Source organism: Pogoniulus pusillus, chromosome 26 (genome assembly GCF_015220805.1).
Source record: "Pogoniulus pusillus isolate bPogPus1 chromosome 26, bPogPus1.pri, whole genome shotgun sequence".
Classification (NCBI taxonomy): Eukaryota; Metazoa; Chordata; class Aves; order Piciformes; family Lybiidae; genus Pogoniulus; species Pogoniulus pusillus.
The window spans coordinates 18136833-18161933 of NC_087289.1; the positions used below are offsets into that span (position 1 = coordinate 18136833).

Below are 25101 nucleotides of genomic sequence, written 5' to 3' on the forward strand. Positions count from 1 at the left end.
AGAGTACAGGGGCAGAATGACCTCCCTGCTCCTGCTGGCCACACCATTCCTGATGCAGGCCAGGATGCCACTGGCTCTCTTGGCCACCTGGGCACACTGCTGGCTCATGTTCAGGCAGGTATCAATCAGCACCCCCAGATCCCTCTCTGTCTGGCTGCTCTCAGCCACTCCGACCCCAGCCTGTATCTCTGCATGGGGTTGTTGTGGCCAAAGTGCAGCACCCTGCACTTGGAGCTATTGAACCTCCCCTGGCACAGCTTGAGACTGTGTCCCCTTCTTCTGTTGCTGGTTGCCTGGCAGTAGAGCCCAACCCCACCTGGCTACAGCTTCCCTTCAGGTAGCTGTAGACAGCAGTGAGCTCTGCCCTGAGCCTCCTCTTCTGCAGGCTGCACACCCCCAGCTCCCTCAGGCTCTCCTCATTTCGACTGGGGGAAGAGATCTTCCAGCTTCTGATGTAACATTTCAGACCTCAGAGAGAGCTGGCAACTTCAGGCCACCTGCTCTTACTTTCTGCAGTAATACATTTACTTACAATGCCAGCTCCTTGTTTACATCCTCCTCCCTAATCTCTCTGAGGTTAAGTTCCTTATTTTGAATAGCATGCAAAATCCTGTTAAAAAAAATAAGTTTACATGGGCAACAATCTAATCTCCTCCTAAACATTTTCTTGGTAGCTGGTTCATTAGGGAGAATTAATTGTGTTCTTTTTCATTAAATAGTCTGACAGCATCATGAAACATAATGAATTTCACATTGTAAGACAATTCCTGTGCTTGAAATCATGAGGTTAGGGACATTATTAGCCTCTTCCCTAGCTAAAGCTCTTTTATTATTTCTGATTTTCTCTTCCTCCTAGGAGGATATAATTTATGAAGGTAACCTACTCTAAGCTGGTCTACTTCTTGAATTCTTGCTGATAGGAAGCTATCTCAGCTGCTAAAATAACAGAACAAACTAAATCCACCTAAGTATTCTTAGAAGATGGATGGATTTTCTTGTTGAAAAGAGACTGTGCACACATTGGACTTAATCGATACTCCAGGCAGAGGGAGGAAAATCAACTGTTTCTTGTGCAAAGGTGTGATGGTTTGGGTGTTCCCCACACACACACTTAAGAAATCACCCAGAATAGGCTCAGCTGAGCTGGAAGTTAAGGAATGAAGCTTTATATTCACAGCCTAGAACAATATACCAGCAGATAGTTACAATATATACAGCTACAAATGGAAATATACAAGTTTAAAAGGTAATACAGAAACACAGCAGCCCTCCCAGAAACCTGAGTCCCCAGGAGGGGATCCCAACCACCCTTCCACCTACTTTCCACCCCTCTATCTTATCCCAGAGTTTGCCTTATGTGCAAGGTGAGTTTGGAGAATGGGCCAGGGGGGTTAGGAAGCAGAAGGATTAGTTACACAGGCAGCAGGTTAGGGAGAGAAGGGAGGCAGCCAAAGCCAGAGAGCAACTCCGTTATCTATGTTTGTGCTCTTGTTCTTATCCCTCTCATCAAGCCTATGAGTGCAGTAGCCATCACCATTGTTTCCTTTTCACAGCCTAGCATCTAATTCCTCCCACTAAAACATCCCAGCTAGGCTCAAACTAGCACAAAAGGAATTGACATTCATGGATCTCCTACAGTTGGGCACAAAAACCTTTAGTCAGGAAGTAAAATAAGTCAAATGTTCTCGGCACTGGACTCAGACTCTCTTCCCCAACGTACAAGGCCAAGTGGTCTTGACCCCTCCCCAGGGGTGGGTCTGCACACTAGTAGGTGATGGTTAGCTCACTCCCTGAGAGCCATAAAAGCAGGGGGACTTCCTGTTTTCTCCCTCTCCCCTGTCTCCTGCTCACCAGCAATCACCATCCTATTTCCTGCTGCTCTTTGTCCCACCGCGTGGCCCCACGAGGGGACAAAACCCATTGCCATCAAATCAGGTTGTATATTTACATGCTTTGTATCTTGTTTGCCCTTCCCTATACCTTTGTATTTTCCCTACCTCCTATACCTTTTACTGATTGTTAAACTTTTCTCCTTTTAACCTCCAAATTGCAGTGAGATTTTTTTATTTGGGTCTGCTTTGTCTTTCCTCTCTCTCCATCTAATTCCTTTTCTTTTGGGAAAGAAGGGGGAAGAGGGAAGGGCATCCTATAAATTGTTACTGGTTCTATCAACTATAATTCAGCCTCTGGGAAATTTAAATTAGAACCTAGACACCCAAGCACTTTCTCTGTAAAGAGTAAGCACATAACTAACCCTCATCCTGTGCATCACTGGTTTTGACACACCGAAATCCTTGTCCATGGTGATACTACTTGCAGATGAAAAGTAACTCCATGCACAAGCCTGTGTGATGCAAATGCATTACCAGTCTGAGAGCCAGCAGAAGATGCCTGCTGGTGCTAAAGACAAGCAAGCCAAGGTTTTGTGTGAAGTGACACAACTAGTGCCCTGTCTGTTGTCCAAAACAAACAACTTAACTCTTATAATGCAGTGATTTGACTCAGCATGGAAAGCATTACATGGTCCGTGAAGGATTCATAATGCAGTCTCTACAGCATACCATCTCTGAGCACACAGAGCCAGCAAACACCTGTCACCACTTGTGAGAATGCCCCAGGTCCTGGAGGCTGCTCCTCACAGCGAGTACCAAATCTGCTGCTCCCCAGTGCAGACTAATAACCAGGGGAGCTGAAAAATCTGCTCCAGAAAATACACAAATCAGCCACACTAAAGGAGTTACAAACAGCATGTCACAGACACCACTGTGCAGGACCAGCACTCCTGGATTGTGCTAAAGGAGCTGCAGCCTCTGCTCTGCACCTGGGAGGAAAGCTGAGAGCCAGCTTGTCAGTGCTGGAGAACTCTTTTGCTGCTACCTAAGGGCAGCTCCTGCATGGAGAAGAACTCGGGTGAAACGTAAGTTTGTGTTCAGTTCTGGGCCCCCCAGTTTAGGAGGGACATTGAGATGCTTGAGCGTGTCCAGAGAAGGGCAACGAGGCTGAGGAGAGGCCTTGAGCACAGCCCTACGAGGAGAGGCTGAGGGAGCTGGGATTGGTTAGCCTGGAGAAGAGGAGGCTCAGGGCAGACCTTATTGCTGTCTATAACTACCTGAGGGGTGGTTGTGGCCAGGAGGAGGTTGCTCTCTTCTCTCAGGTGGCCAGCACCAGAACAAGAGGATACAGCCTCAGGCTGTGCCAGGGGAGATTTAGGCTGGAGGTGAGGAGAAAGTTCTTCCCTGAGAGAGTCATTGGACACTGGAATGGGCTGCCCGGGGAGGTGGTGGAGTCGCCGTCCCTGGAGCTGTTCAAGGCAGGACTGGACGTGGCACTTGGTGCCATGGTCTGGCCTTGAGCTCTGTGGTAAAGGGTTGGACTTGATGATCTGTGAGGTCTCTTCCAACCTTGGTGATCCTGTGATACTGTAAGCAAAGATTACCTAAGCTTCCTTGTGACTGAATTAAATGAAACTACTGAAGTAAAATCAGCCAGCCTGGGACTAGGACCTGTGCTGCAGACTGCTGCTTGTGATTGCTTGCCACGGGACCTGTGATCAAAGGCCTGCAGACCAGTGTGAGCAAAGCCTTGCCACTCCAGATGATTCAATGTGAACTTTGCCAGAGACAGTTTTATTGCATTACAGCCTGAATACATACACACTCAGCCAGTAGAGCATGGTCAAGGACAGCCCACTCCATCAGCATAAACCATGCCTTGCTTTCCTCATTAACTAGGTGTCTGTTATCTATCCCTTCTGAGATAAGGCAGCCAGCAGCTGGTGGGAACCAAGCTCAGCATCCACCTGTTGTTATCCTTCTTCACTCCATTCCCACATCCTTCTTCACTTTGCATTCCCACAGACCTGCACTAAGCTCTGCACAGACAAATCCTGACATGGACTCCACGATAGCTCTCTGCAGTTCAGGAAATACTGTATTGCCCTGTACAAGACTCTTACCTGGCTGCAGGAAAGGAAGTGGTGAGTGTGGTTGTTTTAGCTGACAATGACCTAACACAAGCACTGAGTTTGTCACAAACTTTTTCTCCCTCCCTTTTCTTCCTTAGGTGTTTTCCAACTCTTCCAGCTGCAGATGAGTTAGAGGTGGCAGAGGTATGAAAATAGGCTTTAGACTGAGGACACTGTGGATTGCACAGAGGCATAAACCTCCCCATTAATAACTGAACAGAAGGGATGTCTTTGTACACTGTATCCTTGTAGCAGCTTCTGTGATGATATTTTTATAGCACTGCTGATTGTCTCAATCTCTATGCTCTACTGAGCTTTCAGAACCCCTCACAAACATGAACAAGCATCTTCTAAGGTATTCCTGTCTGTAAATTCGTTACTATAGAACAATAAATTAAATCCCAAGTAAGTCCTAGGGAAAAGAAAAGAAAAAAGAAAAGAAAAAAGAAAAGAAAAAAGAAAAGAAAAAAGAAAAGAAAAAAGAAAAGAAAAAAGAAAAGAAAAAAGAAAAGAAAAAAGAAAAGAAAAAAGAAAAGAAAAAAGAAAAGAAAAAAGAAAAGAAAAAAGAAAAGAAAAAAGAAAAGAAAAAAGAAAAGAAAAAAGAAAAGAAAAAAGAAAAGAAAAAAGAAAAGAAAAAAGAAAAGAAAAAAGAAAAGAAAAAAGAAAAGAAAAAAGAAAAGAAAAAAGAAAAGAAAAAAGAAAAGAAAAAAGAAAAGAAAAAAGAAAAGAAAAAAGAAAAGAAAAAAGAAAAGAAAAAAGAAAAGAAAAAAGAAAAGAAAAAAGAAAAGAAAAAAGAAAAGAAAAAAGAAAAGAAAAAAGAAAAGAAAAAAGAAAAGAAAAAAGAAAAGAAAAAAGAAAAGAAAAAAGAAAAGAAAAAAGAAAAGAAAAAAGAAAAGAAAAAAGAAAAGAAAAAAGAAAAGAAAAAAGAAAAGAAAAAAGAAAAGAAAAAAGAAAAGAAAAAAGAAAAGAAAAAAGAAAAGAAAAAAGAAAAGAAAAAAGAAAAGAAAAAAGAAAAGAAAAAAGAAAAGAAAAAAGAAAAGAAAAAAGAAAAGAAAAAAGAAAAGAAAAAAGAAAAGAAAAAAGAAAAGAAAAAAGAAAAGAAAAAAGAAAAGAAAAAAGAAAAGAAAAAAGAAAAGAAAAAAGAAAAGAAAAAAGAAAAGAAAAAAGAAAAGAAAAAAGAAAAGAAAAAAGAAAAGAAAAAAGAAAAGAAAAAAGAAAAGAAAAAAGAAAAGAAAAAAGAAAAGAAAAAAGAAAAGAAAAAAGAAAAGAAAAAAGAAAAGAAAAAAGAAAAGAAAAAAGAAAAGAAAAAAGAAAAGAAAAAAGAAAAGAAAAAAGAAAAGAAAAAAGAAAAGAAAAAAGAAAAGAAAAAAGAAAAGAAAAAAGAAAAGAAAAAAGAAAAGAAAAAAGAAAAGAAAAAAGAAAAGAAAAAAGAAAAGAAAAAAAGAAAAGAAGGGGAAAACAAATCACTTCTCCCACTTCACCCAAGAGAGAAAACAGTTTGCTGCTCCTGACTCAGAGTCAGCCTGCATCACCTACACCACAGAACAGCACAGCTTCACTCCCCAGGTTACAGCCTGCTTCCTCGGGCTTCTACAACCACACCTGAGTTGCCACTTGCTTAGTGCAGGTAGAGGGTCCTACTGCACCACTCAGATCTCAGCAAAAGCCTCCTTCTGTCTGTCTTTTTCCTTAGGTTTGCACAGAAAAAAGAGCAGAGTTTTATCAGAAGAAACTCAAAGTGCCTGTTTTGCCATCCAAGAGTTTATGCAAAGGGCAAGGAGCAAGCCTCATGTGATACAAGTGTTAGGCAGTTTGATGACACCAATGGAGATGTGACCTCTTCTAGTTAGAGGAGGGTTGCAGAGATGGGTGGCTGGGATCCTGAAGCAGTGACAGCCCTGCTAGGTGTGGGTATAAGGATCAGCATTCTGCACCCCAGGCAGAGGTATCTGCAGGTATCCTCCTCTGTCAAGAATCGGAACAGGGAACATTACTAGGAGCTGTGTCTGGCCGTGTATGGTGAAACAGAAGAGAGTAAGTTCTGAAGTTCCCACCAGTCTACCCAGAAACTGGAGTTGTGTGGTCTAAAAATGGGCATATGGTCAAATTGAAGTGTGGCTCAGCTAATTCACGCTGCACAGTGCACACAAGACTGCACCGACAGCTTGGCTTTGAGTGCAGGGTCACTCTGTGCATCAAGTTCTGAAGAGGAAGGAAGGGAGGTAAAAATAGCAGTTAGGGCACTGGAGGAGCAGGCAGTGAAAAGAAAGTAACAGGTCTGGGGAAGAGACCTGAGCAATGCTGTTTCAGAAAGCAAGGGAAATTCCTGAGCAAAACCAAACTCGCCAGTTCACAGTATCACAGCATCACAGTATCATCAGGGTTGGAAGAGACCTCATAGATCATCAAGTCCAACCCTTTACCACAGAGCAGTTAGCACAAGCTGGGGCAACTAGAGGGGAACCAGTGGAAGCAGAACCACTGCCATGGGACAGGAATTTGGCCCAGCACCTTATGTCTGTGCTGCTCATTGCTCAGCAACAGCCACAGCCAGGTTTTGACACCTATGGTAGAAAAGAGAATCCCAATCTGTTGTGATCAGCTCGGCACAGGTAGCATACAAATACAATATTCACTCTGTGAGCTCTGCCCCATGTGAATTCTTTTCTCTTTCTTCACTTGAGCCATGAATCTGATGTCTTAATTCAGCCCTTTATCTCTAGCCTGCACTGCTTCACCTGCCTGAGAAACTTTACACTGATCCTTACCCTTTTGGTTCAAACCAACAGATTTGCATATGAAGCCTCACTTCACACACTGAAACCAGCTAAACATTGAGCATGAGCCACAGGGACAATGAATGTATGAGCAGTGAGACTTGGGCAGCCTGGAGGGTTGGGTAGGAAGAAATTTCATAGAATCATAGAATCAACCAGGTTGGAAGAGACCTCCAACATCATCCAGTCCACTCTATCCCCCAGCCCTATCAAGTCAACTAGACCATGGCACTAAGTGCCTCATCCAGGCTTTTCTTGAACACCTCCAGGGATGGTGACTCCACCACCTCCTTGGGCAGCCCATTCCAATGTCAATCACTCTCTCTGGGAAGAACTCCCTCCTAACATCCAGCCTATACCTACCCTGGCACAACTTGAGACTGTGTCCCTTTGTTCTGTTGCTGCTTGCCTGGGAGAAGAGACCAACCCCACCTGGCTACAGCCTCCCTTCAGGTAGTTCAAGTTTATAGTCTTGCATCTGGGAAAGAACAGCCCCAGGGATCAGTTTAGGTTGGGGACTGACCTGCTGGAAGGCAGCACAAAGAATCTGGGGGTCCTAGTGGATGGGAGGCTAAGCATGAGCCAGCAATGTGCTCTGGTGGCCAGGAGGGCCAATGCCATTCTGGGGTGGATTAGAAGGGCTTTGGTTAGTAGGTCTAGGGAGTTTCTCCTCCCCCTCTACTCTGCCCTAATGAGGCCATATGTGGAATATTATGTCCAGTTCTGGGCCCTCATTTCAAACTAAGAACTAAAACTGCTTGAGAGAGTCCAGCACAGAGACACAAAGATGCTGAAAGAGATGCTGAAAGAAATGGAACATCTCTGTTAAAGGAAGATACTGAGAGAGCTGGGGCAGCGCTGCTTGGAGAAGGGGAGCCTGAGAGAGGACCTCACCAATGGTTATCAATATGTAAAGGATGAGTGCCAGGAGGCTGGAGCCAGGCTCTGATGGGTGATGCCTATGGCAGGACAAGGGGCAGTGGGGGGAAGCTGAGGCAAAAGAAGTTTCAGGTAAACACGAGAGGAATTTTCTCGCTGTGAGGGTGACAGAAGCCTGGAACAGGCTGCCCAGGGGGGTTGTGGAGTCTCCCTCTAGAGATATTCAAAACCTGCCTGGATGTGTTCCTGTGTGATCTGCTGTAGGAGATCCTGCTCTGGACTGGATCTTTTGAGGTCTCTTCCAGCCTTCACATTCTGTGGGTCTGTGAAAGCCTAACGATGGGGAGGTGACAGGGATGCGTTAGTGACTAGATCTCTTCCCAAAATGCTCATCTGATGTGGCAGTGTTTGAATGCCTTGGCCAGAAGTTGGAGTGTGTGTGGGGGGGGAAGTCTGACTAGCAAGAGGATTACACTAAACTCACTGAAGGTTTTTCAGCACAGGGAATCCTGACTTCTCTCTGAGGAATATTACATGCATTCATGATCAAAGGCCCACTATATACCAAGCAGCAAAAGATGATGGGAAGCAGCATCAAATAAGATATGCCCTAAGGCTCAGTAGACTTGAGAAACTTTGTTTAATGGCTGTGTGAACTGTCCAGGACACCCTTTCTCAACTAGGGGGTCAGGAATACTAGTCAGGAGGGCAGAAAAGGCACTAAAGGAGGTCACGAGGTGGGGACAATTGCATTGCAGTCTCTAAAGAGCTCACTCCTTGCATACCCAAACACCTGCCTGGCAGAGCACCCTCTGTAAGCTATTCAGTGTGCACAAGAAAGTAAATTCTACAGGTTTAACTGGGCAGCCACTGAGAGTACAGGGCTTCAAGAGTGACAACAAAAAAGTAATTGAGGGAAGCCATTAAAAAAAAGACTTGAGTTTGAATAAACTGGCACTCAGAGAGCTGCAACATGCTTCTCTGGAGGGAATGCACATAGAGTCTTAGAGTCACAGAATCAGTCAGGGTTGGAAGGGACCACAAGGAGCAGCCAGTTCCAACTCCCCTGCCATGCCCAGGGACACCCTACCCTAGAGCAGGCTGCCCACAGCCCCATCCAGCCTGGCCTTAAACACCTCCAGCCATGGGGCCTCAACCACCTCCCTGGGCAACCCATTCCAGCCTCTCACCACTCTCCTGCTCAACAACTTGCTCCTCACCTCCAGCCTGACCTACCCATCTCCAGCTTTGCTCCATTCCCCTCAGTCCTGTTGCTCCCTGAGAGCCCAAAAAGTCCCTCCCCAGATTTTTGTATGCCCCCTTCAGATCCTGGAAGGCCACAAGAAGGTCACCTGGGAGCCTTGCTTTAGGGCTGCAGGAAGATGGGACACTTGCTTGTACTGCTTGTGGCAGGTAATAGGCAAGATGATGCAGGCAATCTGCTGAAGCAGGTAATCAGCTGCATAATTTAATATGACTTAAGGAAGAACAATTATGCATCTAATGGCTAACAGAAAAGCAAATACATCATGATTAAGGTTTTGCTGGAGGAAATGGGAAAGGCTAGAATAGTTTGGGAATTACACTGCACAGAAGAAAGATTAGCACATCAGCTTGGTACAGATGACTTTCTGCAGTGGGAGCAGGAAAAGCTTGCTGATGAATAATCCTCCTTGCTCAAACAGAATGACAGAGTGCTAGGCTCAGCTTTGCTCAGTGTATGTGCAGTGCTAATGTCACAGCTTTAGACACTTTCTCTTACAAAGAAAGGTGCAAAAAAACCCAACCTGAGAGTGATTCAGGGACCTATATTTTCAGGAATTAAACTCAGAGGAGCAGGCAATTAGTCAGGCTTTGGTGAAAATCCAGCCCTACAGATTCAGATGTCATTTCATTCCCAGAAAATGCTGTTTGGGGTGGGGGGTTTTGCTTGCTTGTTTGTTTTCAAAACAAAGAAGAGCAGGTTTTGCCTACACAATTGCTACTTTTGGTGAAAGATGTGGACTTATTTAATTACCAACAGACCACAACTATCACAGACACTGCCCACCCCGAAGGCTCAGGGCACTTAGCAAGAAGAGATCTTTGGTGCATCACAGGAGAGAGAATCTGGACCAAGTGCCACTTGACAGAAATGCACGAGCCATAGCTTCTGAGGCACCACAGAATATTTGATCCAGAGAGGGTTTTTTATTTCAGCCTCCAGAGCATGATTACTCACTAACTTTGAGGGACAGTTAAAGCCTGAAAGCACTGCATCCTTCAGGAAGCCAGGAGCATGAAATGAGATCTGTATCTGAACAGGGGAGTACAAGGTTTAAAGGAAGGGCAGGCAGGAAAGACCAGTGAACCTCTTTAAATACACCAAGAAACAGCCAGCACTTCTCTAAAGCTCAGGTTGTGCTTTGGGGTATAACCCACATCAGCCACTGTGTGCTGGAGCCAGAAGGGCAGAAACCTCTTCACCCCTGCCCCTGTGCTGTTAGAGGGAAACCACATGCCTAAAAGAAAAGCAGGATGAAGGGCATAGATGGAGAGCTCTGGACTCCCTCCTGCCTGTACAGTTAAGTTTGTGCAAGCTGAAACCAAGCCACTTGGCCTCCATGCCTCACTCTCCTTATCTACAGAAGGGAGATTCTCAGCCTTACCTCCCCCAAGTAATCTGGCATTTACTGATAGAAAGTTAAGCAGTCTGTGAATGTCAATCTTCCTTTTGGAGCAGCTAAAGAAATGATTCTGTGCTCTTAGCACCTCTTTTCCCACAGATGCAGCACACCCCAGAGCTCTCTGCCCTTTTAATGTGCTATTGCTCTGACTCCAGTTTCTCAAATGCATTAACAACAGCAACAAAGGCAGAAGGGGGAAGAAAAGCAGGGATATTCTTATCACAAAAGGTGTACAACTAATTACAGATGTTACAACATGACCACAAAATTGGTATACTTCTATTTGCAGTACAGGGTTATTCACAAGCAGTTTAATTTTCTTAATCACAAGACTGTGAAAGCAGCCCTGTGGAGAGGGACCTGGGGGTCCTGGTGGCTAACAAGTTCCCCATGGCACAGCAATGTGCCCTTGTGGCCAAGAAGGCCAAGGGGATCCTGGGGTCTATTAGGAGGAGTGTGTCCAGCAGATCAAGGGAGGTTCTCCTGCCCCTCTACTCTGTCCTGCTGAGACCTCATCTTGAGTACTGCCTTTGGTTTTGGGCTCCCCAGTTGAAGAGGGACAGGGATCTGCTGGAAAGGGTCCAGTGGAGGCCTATGAGGATGACAGGGGACAGGAGGGCATGGCTGATGAGGAGAGGCTGAGGGACCTGGGGCTGCTTAGTCTGGAGAAGAGAAGACTGAGAGGGGATTTGATAAATGTTTATAAGTATCTGAAGGCTGCCAGGAGTGAGGGAACAGGCTCTGCTCACTGCTCCCTGGGATAGGACAAGCAGCAATGGGTGTAAGTTGCAGCAAAAGAGGTTCTGGCTCAACACAAGGGGGAACTTCTTTAATGTAAGGGTCACAGAGATTGGCACAGGCTTCCCAGAGAGGTTGTGGTGTCTCCTTCTCTGGAGCCTTTCCAGGCCTGTCTGGATGTGTTCTGTGTGCTCTGTGTTAGATAGGATTGCCCTGCTCTGGCAGGGGGGCTTGGACTGGATGATCTCCTTGGGTCCCTCCCAACCCCCAGCACCCTGTGAGCCTGGGACTGATACAAAAGTATTTTCACACCTTCAAAGCCTCTCTATGTTTATTAGTCTACTGGAAGGGATTTAAGACAAATCAGTACCTTCAAAAAAAAACACTCAGTGGAAAACAGAACAGGGCTTTTAGTGCTCTACTTGTGTCCAAATAAGAGGGCACATATCATCTCCTCACACTGCACTGCACACACTCTTGCTCCTATTATTCCAAAGCATTAGTGCCGTTAACCTGTAAATGGCAGCTCCAGAGCCAGGCAATAAAAAGGCACTTAGAGCCATTTTAGCTCCACATGTAAGTAATGCAAGCTTTTAAACGATTAGAAAAGGCACAGATTGTGACAAAAGTGAGAGGCTTTTCTTCAGCATTCACACAGCACACAGCAGAAGAGAGCTGCTATTTCTCAGACCTGCTCTACACTCACCTTGGTGCTGATAAACTCTTCTGCTTAGAGGTGTCAAGTCGTGCTGAAAGACAGACTGGCAGAGGCCCTCCCATGGTCACAGTGACAGCAAAAAGGTGATACCAGCACAGCCTACTCCTCTTTCTCTGCACACAGACCTTACAATGCACAAGCTCCTTAGCAATGACACAACTTACTCTAAGGAGAGGGAAGCATCTTCAGGTGTCTGTGTATGACAGGCACCCCCCAAGACGAATGGCAAGGCTCAGGCTGCTGTTATTGCTGCTGTGTGCCCGCAGGCTCAGGCAGACACCACTACATCATTCTGGACTTGTTTCATGTTTTCAAGGGCATATTCTCAAACACAAGACTTAGAGAAACAGCCTTGAGGCTGAGGCCCTGACTCCAGCCTTTCACACTGGGAAGTGGGGTCACAGGCAGACATTTGGTTCTCCTTGACATGGTCTGTAGACTAAAAGCCCACTGTGAAGAAACCCATCATAGAATCAATCAGGTTGGAAGAAACCTCCAAGCTCAGTCAGTCCAACCTAGCACCCAGCCCTAGCCAGTCAACCAGACCACGGCACTAAGTGCCCCAGCCAGGCTTGGCTTCAACACCTCCAGGCACGGTGACTCCACCACCTCCCTGGGCAACCCATTCAAATGCCAATCACTCTCTTTATGAAGAGCTTCCTTCTAACATCCAGCCTAGACCTGCCCTGGCACAACTTGAGACTGTGTCCTCTTGTTCTGTTGCTGGTTGCCTGGCAGAAGAGCCCAACCCCACCTGGCTACAGCCTCCCTTCAGGTAGTTGTAGACAGCAATGAGCTCTGCCCTGAGCCTCCTCTTCTGCAGGCTGCACACCCCCAGCTCCCTCAGCCTCTCCTCACAGGGCTGTGTTCCAGGCCCCTCCCCAGCCTTGCTGCCCTTCTCTGGACACCTTCCAGCACCTCAACATCTCTCTTGAATTGAGGGGCCCAGAACTGGACACAGTACTCAAGGGGTGGCCTGACCAGTGCTGAGCACAGAGGCAGAAGAACCTCCCTTGTCCTGCTGCCCACACTGCTCCTGAGCCAGCCCAGGATGCCATTGGCTCTGCTGCCCACCTGGGCACACTGCTGCCTCATCTTCAGCTACTCTCTACCAGTACCCCCAAGTCCCTTTCTTCCTGGCTGCACTCAGCCACTCTAGCCCCATCCCATAGTGCTGCCTGGCTCAATATGGAACACCACAGCAGCAGCTTTTTTCTACTGGTTGAAAATTCACACCAAGCACCCTTACTAAGAGCCCCAGTTAACATCTCCTGCACATGTGACAGTGTTTAAAGAGTTACATTATGGGAAGCAACTTAATGCCTTAGAACTAGGACCAAGACACATCACAGTATGTAATTTCAGCTAACAGAACTAAGCTAATCAACCCAAATGCTTTCTTAAGCGATAAGTGAATTTCTTTGGTACAAGGCTCGGGGTGACCTCATTGCTGTCTACAGCTACCTGAAGGGAGGCTGTAGCCAGGTGGGGTTGGGCTCTGCTGCCAGGCAAGCAGCAACAGAACAAGGGGACACAGCCTCAAGCTGTGCCAGGGCAGGTCTAGGCTGGATGTTAGGAGGAAATTCCTGCCAGAAAGAGTGATTGGCATTGGAATGGGCTGCCCAGGGAGGTGGTGGAGTCACCATCCCTGGAGGCATTCAAGAACAGCCTGGATGAGGCACTTAGTGCCATGGTCTGGTTGACTGGCTAGGGCTGGGTGCTAGGTTGGACTGGATGATCTTGGAGGTCTCTTCCACCCTGGTTGATTCTATGATACTGCTGAAGAAGTAAGCTCATGGTCACCATGCAGGTATAACCTGTTCTGTCATCCCCCTCTCCAGCACTCTAAATTTAAGTACTTGTAGAAAGAGACATGGTTGTGCCTCTGGTCAGTGCATGGGAATAATCCCTTTCCAACAGCAGTATCTGTTGGCCTCCAAATTATTCCTGCAGAGCAGAGCATTTCCCCTCTCCTGTGGGCAGGTCTTGTAAAAATAAGAGTATCATTCTTTTAATCTGGCTTTGCTAGGAACACTGCCAGACTACCCCCAGGATGAAATTCACTCCTCTCCTGGCAATCAGCAAACAAAGTCAATAGGATCTTTGTTTCTCAGTTGGAGGGTGGCATTCCTCTCACCTACCATCAGCTAGCAAAGCAGTAGGCAGCCAGGCAAGCCCTGCTCTGTAGCCAAGGGCAGGAGACACCTTCCTGGGGTAATTTCTTCCACAGGGTAAGATATCCTCCCCTTCAAAGCAGCACAGATGGCCACCTACGAAGTAGAAGCTTGATGTTCTGGCAGCTTGTGTTTGGTGATACCCAGCAACACCTCCCGTTTTCCTTCCCTGCTAAAGGCAAGGAAGAAGCCCAGTTACTAACAGCACAGCCACGTTGCTGCAGGGGCTGCTACACCTTGAGTACTGTGTTCAGTTCTGGGCCCCCCAGTTTAAAAGGGACGTTGAGATGCTTGAGCGAGTCCAGAGAAGGGCGACGAGGCTGGGGAGAGGCCTTGAGCACAGCCCTACGAGGAGAGGCTGAGGGGGCTGGGATTGGTTAGCCTGGAGAAGAGGAGGCTCAGGGGTGACCTTATTGCTGTCTACAACTACCTGAGGGGAGGTTGTGGCCAGGAGGAGGTTGCTCTCTTCTCTCAGGTGGCCAGCACCAGAACGAGAGGACACAGCCTCAGGCTGTGCCAGGGGAGATTTAGGCTGGAGGTGAGGAGAAAGTTCTTCACTGAGAGAGTCATTGGACACTGGAATGGGCTGCCCGGGGAGGTGGTGGAGTCGCTGTCCCTGGAGCTGTTCAAGGCAGGACTGGACGTGGCACTTGGTGCCATGGTCTGGCCTTGAGCTCTGTGGTAAAGGGTTGGACTTGATGAGCTGTGAGGTCTTTTCCAACCCTGATGATACTGGGATACTGTGCTACACTTTCTTCCAGCAGCATACACAAGAACTTCCAACACCATTCCAAGTGTCCTCGATTTGTTGTTAATTTCAATGGGCACAAAGATGCAGCCAGAAATATTCCCTGTCTGTAATCAATAGGAGACACAGCTCAAAAACAACAGAAGAGAAGGTCTTTAAGTAATTCTTCACTGGCAGGCCCAGAAGTGGACTAAAGCACTGGCACTAAAAGGCAGCTCAGCTGACTACTCAGCAGTTTGTGCTGAGCTCCTACAACAAAGAAGTTCCTTGATCATTAGAAAGTGGTTTTGGGGGTTGTTTTTTCTTTTATCTATCTTTGAGGAGTTTGTTTATGCTTTGTTTGGTTGCTTTGATGGGTTTGGGTGTAGGTTTGTTGTTTCTGGTTTTCTTTTCCCTAGTGTACTGGAATAATGTATTCCAAAAGGGCAGCACCAATTTAACATATACTGTCCAGAGAACCAGCATGCTTCTCATTCACAGGTTCCTAGACCTTCTACAGAGTGGAAACCATCAGTCCCCTGGCAACTGAAGAGTATCAGGTACTGGAGATGCTGTTTCGTTTGCACTTGTACTCACAGAATCAACCAGGTTGGAAGAGACCTCCAAGATCATCCAGCCCAACCTAGCCCCCAGCCCTGGCCAGTCAACCAGACCATGGCACTAAGTGCCCCAGCCAGGCTTGGCTTCAACACCTCCAGGCACAGCAACTCCACCACCTCCTTGGGCAGCCCATTCCAATGCCAATCACTCTCTCTCACAACAACTTCCTAACAACATCCAGCCTAGACCTCCCCTGGCACAACTTGAGACTGTGTCCCCTTGTTCTGTTGCTGGGTGCCTGGCAGCAGAGCCCAACCCCACCTGGCTACAGCCTCCCTGCAGGTAGCTGTAGACAGCAATGAGGTCTGCCCTGAGCCTCCTCTGCTGCAGGCTGCACACCCCCAGCTCCCTCAGCCTCTCCTCACAGGGCTGTGCTCCAGGCCCCTCCCCAGCCTTGCTGCCCTTCTCTGGACACCTTCCAGCACCTCAACATCTGTCTGAATTGAGGGGCCCAGAACTGGACACAGCACTCAAGGTGTGCCCTGAGCAGTGCTGAGCACAGGGGCAGGAGAACCTCCCTTGTCCTGCTGCCCTCACTGCTCCTGAGCCAGCCAGGATGCCATTGGTGCTAACCATCCCATGCTAAAGGGGTGCCTCGCTTAGGAACTCAAAAGAACAAGGCCAAGAGACCAGGCTTCTAGTCTTTGATTTGTGCTTTGAGTTCAGCTTTTCCCCCTGCAGGATTTCTGACATTAAATGTGTTTCTTCTGAATCAGCAGAGCTGCCTATCTAGTCTCTGGAAAAGTCAGCTCAGACTGAGCCTGGAACACATCAGCAACCTGTGCTTGCTCTCAGTGACTGCCAAAGAGCTTGCAGAGGCAAGGGAAAAGCAGCCTCATTTGATGCAAGAATCACTGATAGGGATTCAGGTCCTTCTTGGTTGCATGTTCAAGCCTTGGCTACAGCACCCATCACGCAGGCACTTAGGTTCCTGAGCTGACACAATCCCCAGAACCAAAGCCTGCACCTCAAGCCAAGCGAGAGGGCAAACCTCCTTCAGAGGGAAGCAGAACAACTCGTAACACATCCACAAATGCTTAAAACAAATTGAAGTCCCCAAATAGTAACACACAGAAGGAGCTTCAAAGGACTTGGAAAAGAGGAATTAAAAGCTCTTCCCAAGTACCAGCCAGAGCCTGCGTGGTTACAGGACCTTTTGCACACTGCTAGCCTTAAGAGAGAAGTCTGGCTTTGTTGATACAGTATCTTCCCAAAGCAGAAATGTTTACTTGTATCTGATAAAATCATTGCTTCTTGAACTGAGTCTCTAGAGTGAGCTTTCACTGATGGTTAAGATGGGTGTATCTTTTGGAACTGGCTTCACAGCGCTGCTTTGAGTGAGAAAGGAGCAGCAACAACAAAAGGCAGACACGCACAATACTGTTGCAGTATCTCCATATCTCTCTGATGTCAACTATCAGAACAGCAACAACAAAAAAGGAACCTTCCTTCAGATGCCAGAAGTTATCCAGTATGTGGGGGAAAAAAAAAATCCAGTTTTAGTCCCATGACTTCAGAGAGGCTGCAAGCAGTGCCAGGGACCAGGCTGCATGCTCAGAGATCTTTTGCAGCGTCTGTTTCAGAATCACAGATCAACCAGGTTGGAAAAGACCTCCAAGCTCATCCAGTCCAACCTCTCCCCAGCCCTGTCCAATCAACCAGACCATGGCACTAAGTGCCCCTTCCAAGGAAACTGCACCATCTGCTTCATGCAAAATCAGATGTTTGCTCACTAGAATATATGGTTGCTGCTTTCATCTCCTCCACAACGATAATTATCTTTCATCTAAACAGTACCAAGCAACTGGGTCTCCTGCATTGCTGCTACTTACAATAGGTTGCTCATGCAAGGTAGGGTTGAAGTTCTTCACAGAGAGAGTGATTTGCCATTGGAATGGGCTGCCCAGGGAGGTGGTGGAGTCACCATCCCTGGGGGTGTTCAGGAGAAGACTGAGTGAGGGCCTGGAGCACAAATCCTATGAGGAGAGGTTGAGGGAGCTGGGCCTGTTTAGCCTGGAGAAGAGGAGGCTCAGGGGTGATCTTGTTACTGTCTACAACTACCTGAAGGGGCATTGTAGCCAGGTGGGGGGTGGCCTCTTCTCCCAGGCAACCAGCAATAGAACAAGGGGACACAGTCTCAAGTTGTGCCAGGGTAGGTATAGGCTGGATGTTAGGAAGAAGTTCTTCACAGAGAGAGTGATTGGCATTGGAATGGGCTGCCCAGGGAGGTGGTGGAGGCACCGTCCCTGGGGGTCTTCAAGAAAAAAATAGATGAGGCACTTAGTGCCATGGTCTGGTTGATTGGTTAGGGCTGGGTGCTAGGTTGGACTGGATGATCTTGGAGGTCTCTTCCAACCTGGTTGATTCTATGATTGTGCAAATGGTATTTAGATCAAGAATGCACATCCTTTCAGAAAGCATTACACCTGGAAATAGACTTAAATCTTGCTTGAGTCATAGAATCAACCAGGGTGGAAGAAACCTTCAAGCTCGGCCAGTCCAACCTAGCACCCAGCCCTGGCCAATCAACCAGACCATGGCACTAAGTGCCCCAGCCAGGCTTGGCTTCAGCACCTCCAAGCACAGCAACTCCACCACCTCCCTGGGCAGCCCATTCCAATGCCAATCACTCTCTCTGACAACAACTTCCTCCTAACATCCAGCATAGACCTCTCCTGGCACAACTTCACACTGTGTCCCCTTCTTCTGTTGCTGCTTGCCTGGCAGAAGAGACCAACCCCACCTGGCTACAGCCTCCCTTCAGGGAGCTGCAGACAGCAATGCAATCGCCCCTGAGCTCAATGCCTTTGTGACAGTTTTCACAATCTCTGCCCAAACCTTTCTTGACATAAGCAATTAGTAAACCAAATTAGGGAACAGAAACATTGCAAATAAGGCATTTTGAAGATGGTGTGCAGCATGTGCAAACTAGTAGCACACTGGAAGAACAGCCAGGCATCCCTGTACTGCACTCAGATCTTGAAGCTCTGGGACAAAAACTGCTGGCAAGGCAAAGGGGAAACACACAAATCCTTGCCATCTGGGTACTACAAATCATAGAACCATAGGGTTGGAAGGGACCACAACAAGCAGGCACTTCCAACCCCCCTGCCCACAGCCTCAGCCAGCCTGGCCTCAAACACCTCCAGCCATGGGGCCTCAACCACCTCCCTGGGCAACCCAGTCCAGCCTCTCACCACTCTCATGCTCAACAACTTCCTCCTCACCTCCAGCCTGAACCTACCCATCTCCAGCTTTGCTCCATTCCCCCCAGTCCTGGCACTCCCTGACAGCCTCAAAAGTCCCTCCCCAGCTTTTCTGTAGCCCACATCAGATCCTGGAAGGCCACAAGAAGGTCACCTGGGAGCCTCCTCTGCTCCAGACTCAACAGCCCCAACTCTTTCAATCTATGCTCACAGCAGAGCTGCTGCAGCCTCTGAGCATCCTCCTGGCCCTTCTCTGGACACACTTCAGCATCTCCACATCCTTCTTGTCCCAGGGGCTCCAGAACTGGATGCAGTACTCCAGGTGGGGTCTCAGCAGAGCACAGCAGAGGGGCAGAATCACCTCCCTGGCCCTGCTGGCCACACTTCTGCTGCAGCCCAGACTCTGCTTGGCTTTCTGGGCTGCAAGTGCTCACTGCTGGCTCCTGTTGAGCTTCTGGTCCAGCAGCACCTCCAAGTCCCACTCCTTGGGGCTGCTCTCCAGCCACTCACTGCCCAGCCTGCATTTGTGCTTGACATTGCAAATCATCACAGCCTCCCTCCCCTACCCCTTCCAAAGTCACAGAGGCCTGCATGCAAATGAGTCTGCTCTGGAGAGAATACCTTTAGTAAGTACGACCTCAAGCCAGGGGCAGATTCAGTGCATTCAGAGAGGATGGGAAGGAGGCACAGGGCTCAGCTACCAGGAACTACTCGAAGATAATCCTCTAGTCTTCTGGGACATCTGCTCTCCTCTCAGCAAATGCAGGTGAGGAGTTTTCCCCCTTGCAACCCAAGGGAAGGCACTGCCTTGGGTGTCTGCTCGGGCAGAGCTCAGACCCTGCCACAGCTCCCAGAGCTGTATATGTGGGTGCAGTGCCAGACGTGGGGCTCATGGCAGTGCTAAAACTTAGACTGCAACCTGTTTAAGCACATTTCAGAGGTCACTCAAAAGGCCTGAACAAGAAAACCAGAGATGGGTAGGAAGAAAGATGTGCTCTGGACAACAGAATTGAAAGTGTATCTAAAGGAAATGGTGGTTTGTTTAGTCTGTCCTTTAAAGGGCCCTTCCACAACGCAACATTGCTCACAGCACATCAAGCCAAAGGCTGGATTACTTCAGCTTGATTTTGGGCTGTAATTTGTGTTTTCATTAAACCACTGCAAGAAAGGAGTAAACTGGTGTTCATTAACATGAGCTTGACTTAGACAAAACCCAGAGTAAGCGAGCAATGCAAAACTCAAAGAGGACAAGGATGTGCCTAGAGGAAAGAACACCTGGAGGGACAGAGGTTCAGGGACTGCTTGTGCCAGAAGCCAACGATGCACAGGGGCAGTAGGGAAAGTGGATATGTAACAGAGTGTGAGGCAAGGGAGGGCCTTGGTTCTGCTGGATGCAGCCTTCTGGGCCGTGCTGGCCACAGGCACAGAGCTCTGAGCACATCCAAGCCGAGAGCACAGGTGGCTGAGCTGTGAGCGGCACCAGGCTCAGCAGCCTAGCAGGGGCTGCGCCACCTCTGGAGAGGGCAGCTGAGCAGCTCTGCTGTCTGTGCATCTCAGGAGCTCTGCTGGCCCATGGATAGGCTGAGCACAGCCTGCCCTTCCATCAACAGAGCTACTTGGGACTGTTTGTCACACCTTACTCAGCAGTGTAGTTTCTCCCCCTGTGGCTGTAGCATGTGAGCCACAGGTATTGTGGTCTCCAGTGCACCTTTCTCATTATGGTTTTAGTGTTTAAGCTATAGTAAAGTATTGAAACTGTACCTGGAGGGGGGCACCCATGTGTGAGAGTGTTCCCTGGTCCCCAGAGAACTCACTGGACCACGGGCCATTTGAAAGGTGTCTGTCTGTGAAGGATATCAATACCTGCAGGACCTTCCATTTCTGACTTTCCAGGCAATTTTCCTATATTCAGCTTTGAACAGAAGTGTTTATGACAGATCCTTTGTCTTGAAGCTCAGAGAAAAAGGTCTATAGAAGAAGAAAAAAAAACCCAACAAAACCAAACCACCTCAAACCTATGGATGTTAAGTCATTGTTGTTTATCTCTCCCCTTTCCTTTTCCAGAGGGAAACTATTCTTCACACAGTACAAACAAGGCTCAGACTCCTGACAAAGCTGGGTCACAGAGCACCAAACAAGATCATGGAAGCCACAGAATGCAACACAAACCAGTTGTTTGCCCCAGAAGCTTCAGATGTGTGTAGCTGCACATCTCACACATACCTTGAACTACAAGGTCTGGACCAGATCCCTTGTTCAAGCCCTGCCAATGTGGATCACTCAAATCATGGCCTGAATCATGTCTTTCCATGGGTGCTTGTTAGGTGGAACTTGAACTGTGTGGACACAACCCTGAAAGCACTCTGCTGAAGATGTGCATCCTGGGCTGGCTCAGGAGCAGTGTGGGCAGCAGGACAAGGGAGGTTCTTCTGCCCCTGTGCTCTGCACTGCTTAGGCCACACCTTTAGTGCTGTGTCCAGTTCTGGGCTCCTACATTCAAGAGAGATGCTGAGGTGCTGGAAGGTGTCCAGAGAAGGGCAGCAAGGCTGGTGAGGGGCCTGGAGCACAGCCCTGTGAGGAGAGGCTGAGGGAACTGGGGGTGTGCAGCCTGCAACAGAGGAGGCTCAGGGCAGACCTCATTGCTGTCTACAGCTACCTGAAGGGAGGTTGTAGCCAGGTGGGGTTGGGCTCCTCTGCTGCCAGGCAGCCAGCAACAGAAGAAGGAGACACAGTCTCAAGTTATGCCAGGACAGGTCTAGGCTGGATGTTAGGAGGAAATTCCTGCCAGAGAGAGTGATTGGCATTGGAATGGGCTGCCCAGGGAGGTGGTGGAGTCACCATCCCTGGAGGTGTTGAAGCCAAGCCTGGCTGGGGCACTTAGTGCCATGGTCTGGTTGACTGGCTAGGGCTGGGGGATTGGTTAGGCTGGCTGAGCTTGGAGCTCTCTTCCAACCTGGTTGATTCTATGATTCTGTGCTGTCCTGCTGCTCTGCAGAATTTCTAAATTGTGGGAATGCAAAGGGAAGAAGGATGTGGGAATGGAGTGAAGAAGAATAGTAACAGATGAATGCTGAGCTTGGTTCCCACCAGCTGCTGGCTGCCTTATCTCAGAAGGGATAGATAACAGACACCTGGTTAATGAGGAAAGCAAGGCATGGTTTATGCAGATGGAGTGGGCTGTCCTTGACCATGCTAATGTGTAGGTGTGTGCCTTGTGCCCTGAGAGCTGAATGATCAATAAAGGTCTCTGGCATAATGCACATTGAATCATTTGGAGTCCATGTGGCATTGCCTTGGATCACACTGATCTGTGGGGCCTTGACCACGTTTCCTGCAGCAAAGCTAATCAGGGTTCTGCAACAGCTGAGCTACAACAGGGGTGTTAACAGAACACTAGGGTCACACCACAAGCTGGCTTCCACAGAGACTCCTCTCCAACAGGAGCTCCACAGGACTGAAACACACACTTAAATCTCTGCTTCACCTTCTCAGGTTGAGTCCTCACCACCTATGAGACTGAAGTGGATACTGCTGATCATTCTGCTGCCTTTATCACCTTCCCTCCTGTGTTGGTCTCACCTCAATAAGAAACCTTCATTTACCAGCAGCACAGAGAGGTAGCAGCCACAGATCAGGAGACTCTGGCTGCATCTCAGTCCTGGTGCTGGGAAGTGGCATGGGAAATACAAATCCTGTGCTCTGACCCCCTTCTACTTCCCATGACTTCAGCCTGGCAAGCCTGGGGGTGCACCTCAGGTCCCCCAGGTGATGATACAGTTCTTCACACCATGGGACCCTGGCATAGATGCATCTTTTAGCCAGAACAGCAACACATCTTTACAAAAGCTGGAGAGAATTCATGCAGACAACATCTGGCACCAGTTGCCAAAACAAACACAGCACAGAAACATTTGCAAGATGGCTGAGGAACAATATGGATAATGTGGCATGATATTATAAACAGAGCAGAATATTAATCAAGGAACAATAAAGCTTTTAATTACATTTTAAAGAGTCTCACTTAAACCCAGTGCAAACCAGAACTGGTGCAGAAGGGCTGGCCCATTTCCCATGGACTGCCTTTCCCAGCTCTCCAGCTGTAAAGCTAAGAAAACAAGCCCTGGGGGCACAATGAGGCAAAGCAGCCCTAATGGATACCATGCAAGTAGGTGGGCTAGAGAGGACTATCCAAGCAACACAACATTCTGTTTGTTTGAAAGGAAATACTGCAAATACTAGGAGGGGACTCTGAGAGCTGGCCACACAGCACACCACTGCAGATTTACTAGGGAAGGCAAGAGGATTTCAGCTCACTCTCCCCTTTAGAGCTCCCCAGCAATGCCCGATCTTCTCTGATGTACTCAGAGCCACACAGTCCTGTCCTGGCACATTAAACCTCTTTTTAGCATATCTGTGCTGCCTGCCCACAGCCATGAGTCCATGGTCACACACTCACTAGGTAGAATCACAGAATCAGCCAGGTTGGAAGAGAACTCCAAGATCTTCCAGTCCAACCTAGCACCCAGCCCTGGCCAATCAACCAGACCATGGCACTAAGTGCCCCAGCCAGGCTTGGCTTCAACACCTCCAGGCACAGAGACTCCATCACCTCCCTGGGCAGCCCATTCCAATGCCAATCACTCTCTCTGGCAGGAACTTCCTCCTCACATCCAGCCTAGACCTCCCCTGGCACAGCCTTGAGACTCTCTTCCCTTGTTCTGTTGCTGGTTGCTTGCCAGCAGAGCCCAACCCCACCTGGCTACAGCCTCCCTTCACGCAGTTGTAGACAGCAATGAGCTCTGCCCTGAGCCTCCTCTTCTGCAGGCTGCACACCCCCAGCTCCCTCAGCCTCTCCTCACAGGGCTCTGCTCCAGGCCCCTCCCCAGCCTTGCTGACCTTCTCTGGACACCTTCCAGCACCTCAACATCTCTCTTGAATTGAGGGGCCCAGAACTGGACACAGCACTCAAGGGGTGGCCTGACCAGTGCTGAGCACAGGGGCAGAAGAACCTCCCTTGTTCTGCTGCCCACACTGCTCCTGAGCCAGCCCAGGATGCCATTGGCTCTCCTGCCCACCTGGGCACACTGCTGCCTCATCTTCAGCTACTCTCTACCAGTATCCCCAGGTCCCTTTCTTCCTGGCTGCTCTCAGCCACTCTGTCCCCAGCTGTGAGAGCTGCTAAAAGGCTCCTTAAGGGAAAGATTAGGACACACACAGAAGGTGTACCAAGCCAGGTGGCTTGCATTAAGGATTGCAACATACAGGAATCAGGGAACCCTTCAGATGTAATGGAGCAAAGAGTGACAATATGTGCTGCTTTGTGCAGAATAGAGAGACTGTCACTGTTTACTGTCTCAAATACATTATGCATCTATAGGCTGTGGAGTTTCCTTCTCTGGAGACTTTCAAGGCTTGCCTGGATGTGTTCCTCTGTGACCTGAGCTGGATTTTATGGTCCTGCTCTGGCAGGGGAGTTGGACTCAATAATCTCTTTGGGTTCCTTCCAACCCCTGACATCCTGTGATATGGCCCACTGCAGCTCTCAGCTCAGCTTCAACCAGGAGAGCTGCTAGACTGATGTGAAGCCCTGCATGACCAAGCTGCACCTTCACCAAAACTACTATGATAAAGAATATGCCACAGGCTACAGTGCTCACAAAGACTCAAAGTGGAAGAGTTGGGGGCCAGTTAAAGCCCTTTGAAAAGCAAAATGAATCACCTCTGGTTAAATGACAGTGCTGGTCACAGAACTCACAGTACTTCAGACCTTCTGCCTCAGACCCCCTCCCCTCCTCTCTTTCTTTTCAAAATGACATCTCATCTGAAAGCTCAGGAGAACTATAGTTAGAAAATACTAGCAGAGTCAAAGCTGTACCAGCACACACAGACATCACAAACTGAGGTGTTCTGTGTGAACAACACAGAATTCCCCCTATGCTCCCCATTCCCTGACAGCTTATTTTTATTAAGAATCATAGAATCAAGCAGGTCCAAGCTCATCCAGTCCAACCTAGCACCCAGCCCTAGCCAGTCAACCAGACCATGGCACTAAATGCCCCATTCAGTCTTTTCTTGAACACCTCCAGGCACAGCAACTCCACCACCTCCCTGGGCAGCCCATTCCAATGCCAATCACTCTCTCTGGCAGGAACTTCCTCCTAACATCCAGCATAGACCTCCCCTGGCACAACTTCACACTGTGTCCCCTTCTTCTGTTGCTGATTGCCTGGCAGAAGAGCCCAACCCCACCTGGCTACAGCCTCCCTTCAGGTAGCTGTAGACAGCAATGAGCTCTGCCCTGAGCCTCCTCTTCTCCCAAAGCTCTCTCATGTACAAAGCTCTCAAGATTATGCCACATTTCCTCATCACTGCACACATCTGAGAAGCAGGAATACTTTTTGGAGTAGAGGCAAATTTCTTAAGCTTCCTCCCACCCCTTGTAGTCAAAGAGGGAGGGCAGTGAGCTCACCCCCATGGCACAGTCACAGAAGGGCTGAGCCAGGCAAACAGAGCAGGGTGGCAGCAGAAACACTTCCCAGAGCACCACAGGCTGTAAGGTCAGGCCAGGAAACACAAGTCACTCACCCACAGCTCTGGAAGCAGGACCAGCTACAGCACAACCACATGAGTA

The 25101-nt window shown here is 48.4% G+C and overlaps 1 protein-coding gene and 1 long non-coding RNA gene across 7 annotated transcripts in view; one reads left to right on the plus strand and one right to left on the minus strand.

Annotated features, from left to right (window-relative positions):
• Positions 1–25101, minus strand: part of LOC135187052 (glypican-5-like) — a 620448-nt gene that overhangs the window by 112034 nt on the left and 483313 nt on the right. The gene's annotated exons all lie outside the window — the stretch shown is intronic.
• Positions 3801–6121, plus strand: LOC135187084 (uncharacterized). Its single transcript, XR_010307185.1, has 3 exons — positions 3801–3976; positions 4063–4108; positions 5658–6121. It is a non-coding gene; the product is annotated as an uncharacterized LOC135187084 (long non-coding RNA).